Below are 6,667 nucleotides of genomic sequence, written 5' to 3' on the forward strand. Positions count from 1 at the left end.
CACTCACATGGCTTGTATCCTCTCCTGTATATAACCCCCTCACATGGCTTGTATCCTCTCCTGTATATAACCCCTCACATGGCTTGTGTCCACTCCTGTATATAACCCCCTCATGTGGCTTGTATCCTCTCCTCTATATAACCCCCTCACGTGGCTTGTGTCCTCTCCTGTATATAACCCCCTCACGTGGCTTGTGTCCTCTCCTGTATATAACCGCCGCACGTGGCTTGTATCCTCTCCTATATATAACCCCCTCATGTGGCTTGTGTACACTCCTGTATATAACCCCTCACATGGCTTATGTCCTCTCCTGTATATAACCCCCTCACATGGCTTGTATCCTCTCCTATATATAACCCCCTCATGTGGCTTGTGTACACTCCTGTATATAACCCCTCACATGGCTTATGTCCTCTCCTGTATATAACCCCCTCACATGGCTTGTATCCTCTCCTATATATATCCCCCTCATGTGGCTTGTGTCCTCTCCTGTATATAACCCCTCACATGGCTTGTATCCTCTCCTATATATAACCCCCTCATGTGGCTTGTGTACACTCCTGTATATAACCCCTCACATGGCTTATCTCCTCTCCTGTATATAACCCCCTCACATGGCTTGTATCCTCTCCTATATATAACCCCCTCATGTGGCTTGTGTACACTCCTGCATATAACCCCCTCACATGGCTTGTGTCCTCTCCTGTATATAACTCCCTCACGTGACTTGTGTCCATGTGGATTTGAGACATTTGCAACAAAAAGTCTCAAAAAGAAGCCAAAATTTGCGCCTGCTAGGGTAGGAAAAACTGAACATGTATCACAAGTAAAAAGACATGGTCATACATAAGGTGCAAAAACTAGCCGCCAAATGTCTCTAAAATTCACCTCAGAGAGACCAAACTATGATACATGTCCCCCATTGCGTACAGTTTGCTATTCTTAGTAGGCTTAGTAGTGATGATGTCACTGGTCACATGTCATGAATGTAATGCAATGCTCCATGTAAACAAATTGACACTATATTCCCCATGTGTACATAGAGCTTTATATGTCTGTAATTGAATATTAGCAGATGGTACAAGGAAGCAGAGCAGTGATTTGAAGAGACACAGAGCTGTCAGTCACAGTAATGGGGTGTGGTTCACTGCCAACCTGAGACAGAGAAGAGTCACAGATATCAGACATGAGTCATAAAAGCTAATTTGTAATTAAGGTATAGGGCCCCACTGGCAGCTAATTTTAGGTGATATGGGGAGGACTTGTAACCCTTTATCAGCAGGCATTGTTAGTCGTGGGGGGGGGGGGGGCAAAATCTAGGGACAGGTCCTCTTTAAGAAGAGAAGTTACTGTATACATTTCCTGTATTTCCAAAGGGGGTGTTGCAAAAAGTTTGGGGATATTAGATCTAATATATTAAATATTATATCGCTAGGGGTAAGATTAGAAACATTGGAACGGTAGATGGAATTATAATCCATCTATATAAAATACTGTAGCGGGTCTAATTTAACAAGTATCCCCAAACCAGTGTACACATGATTAATGTGCTAGATTACAATAACCTTTAAGTATATGCATTTTCTCCACAGCCATCAAGTTAATTTAAGTCCAGAGGACACATTAAAATCTTATTGAAGCTCTTCAAGATCAGAACCTAATGACCCAGTCTTCACATTCATTCCTTTTACTTCTTTCCGCGTAATTTGTATCCAGCAGGCATATTCGGGGTGTTCTGTTCTTATTCCCACTACTCTATACTCTCAGGCAGATAAAGATCCTCTAGTGGTTTATATTGCTTCTATTAAATGATATTATCATACTTTAACTAACATTTGTACCAATCATCTGATCACACTGGATTCTTTAATCTGGAAAAAATGGGATGGAGTTTGCTGCAAGCAATTATGTTTTTTTTTTAAATTTACTTTGATATCGTCCTAACTAGGCAAAGTAAGTATTGCCTCAAAAATTATCAATGTGATTGATCACCTTTTTAAAGTTTGCTTCTACAGAGGAGAAAATAAGGATTTGATACACTGCTGATTATGGATGTTTTCCCATCTACAAATAATGGAGAGGTCTCTATTTTGTATCAAAGGTCCACTTCAACTGTGAGGGACAGAAGAAATATCCAATAAAATACATTGTTTGATTTTTAAAATTATTAAATTGTATTTTATTGTTCGAAATAAGTATTTGCTACAGTAGAGAAATAGAACTTTTTATTAGATACAGAAACCATTACTGTAATTTAGGCTGCCTCAGGCGCTGGTCACAGCAGGGACAGCAGAGAGCTTCAAAAAGGGTCTAGATGCCTTTTTACACCTAGATAACATAGACAGGTATGTTATATAGAATTGTTTCCCATAAATCTCTTCCTCATCCAATCCCTTCCCTTCCTTGGTTGAACTTGATGGACATGTGTCTTTTTTCAATCGTATAAACTATGATACTATGAATTCAAGAGAACAGATATTCCGTGTAGTTCTCAACTCAGTTTGCTCAAACTGCATCGGGGATTGTGGCTCTCTCCTATATACAAATGTTCTCCAAAACCTGGGTTTGGGGCTGACATTAGGCAATATGGAGTTTCAGCTCTGTGAATCCTAATCATTATATGTAAAATGTATTGCATTAAGTTCAGTTCTCACAATGGTTATTTCATAAATTATTTGTATCAATTATTGTGAGGCAAAACCAGCAATGGTGAAACACATATACAATATTAATGCATATCCTCCACCCCCTGATTTGGCTCACAATAACTGATGCAGAAAAAATTTACTCCACATTCATGTAAGTGGTAGACCAACTATTAGCTGGGGGAAATTCAATAATATATGCCCCATTAAGTGTCTATAAAGACACTAAAGATCGTACCAAAGCCACTTTTTTGTTCTTTAGTTCCTCCTAGTATATGGTCTTACGTCTGATCCACTATGTCCTACTCTACTGTGAATAGTATATCAGAATTATTTGACTACATTTACAAAAAATCTTTCTGATAGTTATTTCTTTGATTAACTTAAAGGGTTATTCCAGGAATCTGCATAATTCATATACAAATGGGTCCCTAAACTATAAGTTAATACGTGATCAGTTGTTATTTAAAATTTTTCTCCCCTTAGCAGAAAAATGCTGGTGACATACACTGTAGTGAAGACATGAAATGCTGCTGGCCCTTTAATCAGTCTGTTGGTTTTGTCTCTGTGGAAGAGACACAGGACAGAAGATGGCCGCTGGTCACATGTCCACATCACATGTCCTGCACCTGTAGTAGACATGTGATGGGCAGTTCATGTGATCACCACTATGTTTGGCTGTAGTGAGTTGGTTGCAGTGCATCCAGTATGGCCGGTGTTGTGGTGAAACACCATCTTAGGGGAATGGGGGGATTAAAAGACAATGACAGATCACAAAATTTGGGATTATTCAGTTTAGAAAAAAGAAGACTGAGGGGAGACCTCATTACAATGTACAAATACCTGAACGGACAGTACAAGGATCTCTCCAAAGATCTTTTTATACCTAGGCCTGTGACCAGGACAAGGGGGCATCCTCTGCGCCTAGAGGAGAGGCGATTTTACCATCAACATAGACAAAGGTTCTTTACTGTAAGAGCAGTTAGACTGTGGAACTCTCTGCCGCAGGAGGTTGTTATGGCGGACTCTATGTACATGTTCAAGAGAGGCCGAGATTCCTTTCTGGAGAGAAAAAATATCACGGGTTATGGGGATAAAACATTTATTTCATTCTTAATGGAAGGACTTGACGGACTTGTGTCATTTTCCAGCCTCATATACTATGATACTCTGATCTAATTAGTATGATACGTTTTTGTTAATGTAAATGGTCACCAGACTGGATTCTTAGATGGATCATTAGAAAAGCTCCGGGTTCCATTTGGTACTGTCATGTCTACAATACACTTACTATGAAGATTCAACCATTTCAACAATTCAACTTGTTGAATGTTAAACACATTCGATTACGGTAAAACCAAAATAAAAGTTTTGACCTGTTATTGTGCAGCGTTTCCAATTAACGTCAAAGCGGATGATGAGACTCACTTTCAGTGCTGAAATGGTTACTACATAAGTGATTGGGGCTGGAGAAGTTGCACTGTCAGTAAATGGAAACAATACTGACACACCGCAGCAATTTGAGAAGTGCTAATTACACTGATGTGGATTGTGTAGTGCAGAGTACTTGGCTCAGAGGAAGGATGTGATGCAGGCATAAGGAACAGCACTACAGAGAGATCCAGGGAGCTGAATCACCTAGACACATCAATAATTCATAAAATGCCAGCAGCAACAAAGGGAAAGAGGGACCAGAACTATAAGAACGGAATATCATAAAGCTTTTTAAAGGTCTTTTTCTATTAGTGTCAGATGTGTGACCGGTTTTTTTTTCCAGGGAAAAAGAGGGAACAACAGAGTGGGGGAGTGATGGAACTTTTACAGAACTCTTGTAGAATTAAGTCACCATGACAGCCCCTGATGTTCACTTCTGAGAGGATCTGAGAAGAAACCCAACAAATAAAACACATAACTATTCTTTGTGGATCTTTGCAAGATGAGAAAATATAATAAAGTTTTTCTCCTGAATTTTGAGGTAACTTTTCAAAAATCTTGGTGTCCGTTTTTGTTATGATAAACCGGTCTATGTGAGAACACAAAGCCTGGACATTTTATGATAATTAGCTCTCCTAGATACTGTAGGAGTCTGAGGCAGTGACCACATTCTACCCTACTGGCATCACTACAAGTTATAGCAGATGAATGGTAGTCTACATCTCCTTCCGAAGCAGTATAATATTTCCCCATTTATAACCACTTAATGTTTTCAGGACAGGGGGTTGTTGCAGTCATAGGAATATTAGCTTGTCCATACAGGACATTTTGTAAACAGAAATTTGTAAAGATTACCGTATATACTCGAGTATAAGCCGACCCGAGTATAAACCGAGGCCCCTAATTTTACCACCAAAAACTGGGAAAACCTATTGACTCGAGTCTAAGCCGAGGGTGGAAAATGCATTGGTCTCAGCCTCCCAGTATATAGCCATCCAGCCCCCAGTAGTGCATAGCCAGACAGCCCCCTGTAGTATACAGCCAACCAGCCTCCTTAGTATACAGCCAACCAGCCCCCTTAATTATACAGCCAGCCAGCCCCCTTAAGTATACAGCCTGATAGCCCCCTTAAGTATACAGCCTGCCAGCCCCCTTAAGTATAGAGCCGGCCATAACCGTTCTGCTGCAATCATCTCTATGGAGCTGACCAAGATTGCTGAGCTCGGGAGCAACGAGGGGTCCGACAGAGGTATCAGGGACCCCCTCTTTCTCCTGATCTGTGGGGGTCTCATCACTGAGACCCCCACCAATCAGCAAGTAAGGCCCTACCCTGTGGATAGGGCCGTACTTGCTTGGTGGGAAAATCCTTTAACCCCTTACCGACATGTGACGTAATAGTACGTCACATGCCGGGTCCCGGTGCATGGAGAGGACTCACGGGCCGAGCCCTCTCCATAGCCGGTAAGTCTTTGCTGCATACTACCGGTGTTTTCCTGCTGATCGCCGGCAAATGGGTGGCATGGGCGCCGCCATCTTTCTGAGGATCGTCGCTCCCCGTGACGTCATCGGGGAGCGGCGATCCGTCGCCATGGTAGCTTCGGGTCTCACGAAGACCCAAAGCTACTTCGGGTTAACCCATTCATTACAATGTGCAATCAGCACATTGTAATGTATGAGTAGCAAAATACACATATACTGCCATACTGTAGTATGGCAGTATATGATAGGATCGTACAGACACCCTAGGGTTAAAGTACTGAAAAAATAGTAAAAATAATTAAAAAAAAAAAAAAAGTAAAAAAAAAATTATAATAAAAAAACCTTAAAAATTCAAATCACCCCCCTTTCCCTAGAACTGATATAAATATAAATAAACAGTAAAAATCATAAACACATTAGGTATCGGCGTGTCCGAAAATGCCCCATGTATCAAAATATGATAAGGGTTTTTCACTGCATTTAACCCTGTAATGGAAAATCACGCCCAAAGTCGAAAATGGCACTTTTTTGCCATTTTATAAAAAAATAAAAAATTCTATAAAAAGTGATCAAAAGGTCGTACAGTCTTAAAAATGTTAAGATCGTAAATGTCATCAAAATCCGCAAAAAATGGCAACACCCACATCTCCATACACCGAAGTATGAAAAAGTTATTAGCGCCAGAAGATGGCAAAATCCCCCCCAAAATTTTTGTACAAGAGGTTTTAATTTTTTTAAATGTATGAAAACATTATAAAACCTATATAAATTTGTTATCCCCGTAATTATACCAACCCAAAGAATAAAGGAGACATGTAATTTGGGGCGCACAGTGAAATCCGTAATATCCAAGCCCACAAGAATACGGCACTTCTTGGCTATTCTTGGAACTGAATACTGTATAAAGCACCCACAGTTTATGGAGGCATAATGATGCCATACCTTGCAGTCTTGGGGGCCTACATATTAACAAGAGAAGAGCTTTACTTGAACATGCAATGCCAGTAACCACAAGCAGTGCAAATACTGATAAATCATGCAAAGGTAGACAGCAGACAAGTGGATTTCACTGGAATTGGATTAATTACATTACAGAAACAGTAAATGAG

Source organism: Engystomops pustulosus, chromosome 4 (genome assembly GCF_040894005.1).
Source record: "Engystomops pustulosus chromosome 4, aEngPut4.maternal, whole genome shotgun sequence".
Lineage (NCBI taxonomy): Eukaryota > Metazoa > Chordata > Amphibia > Anura > Leptodactylidae > Engystomops > Engystomops pustulosus.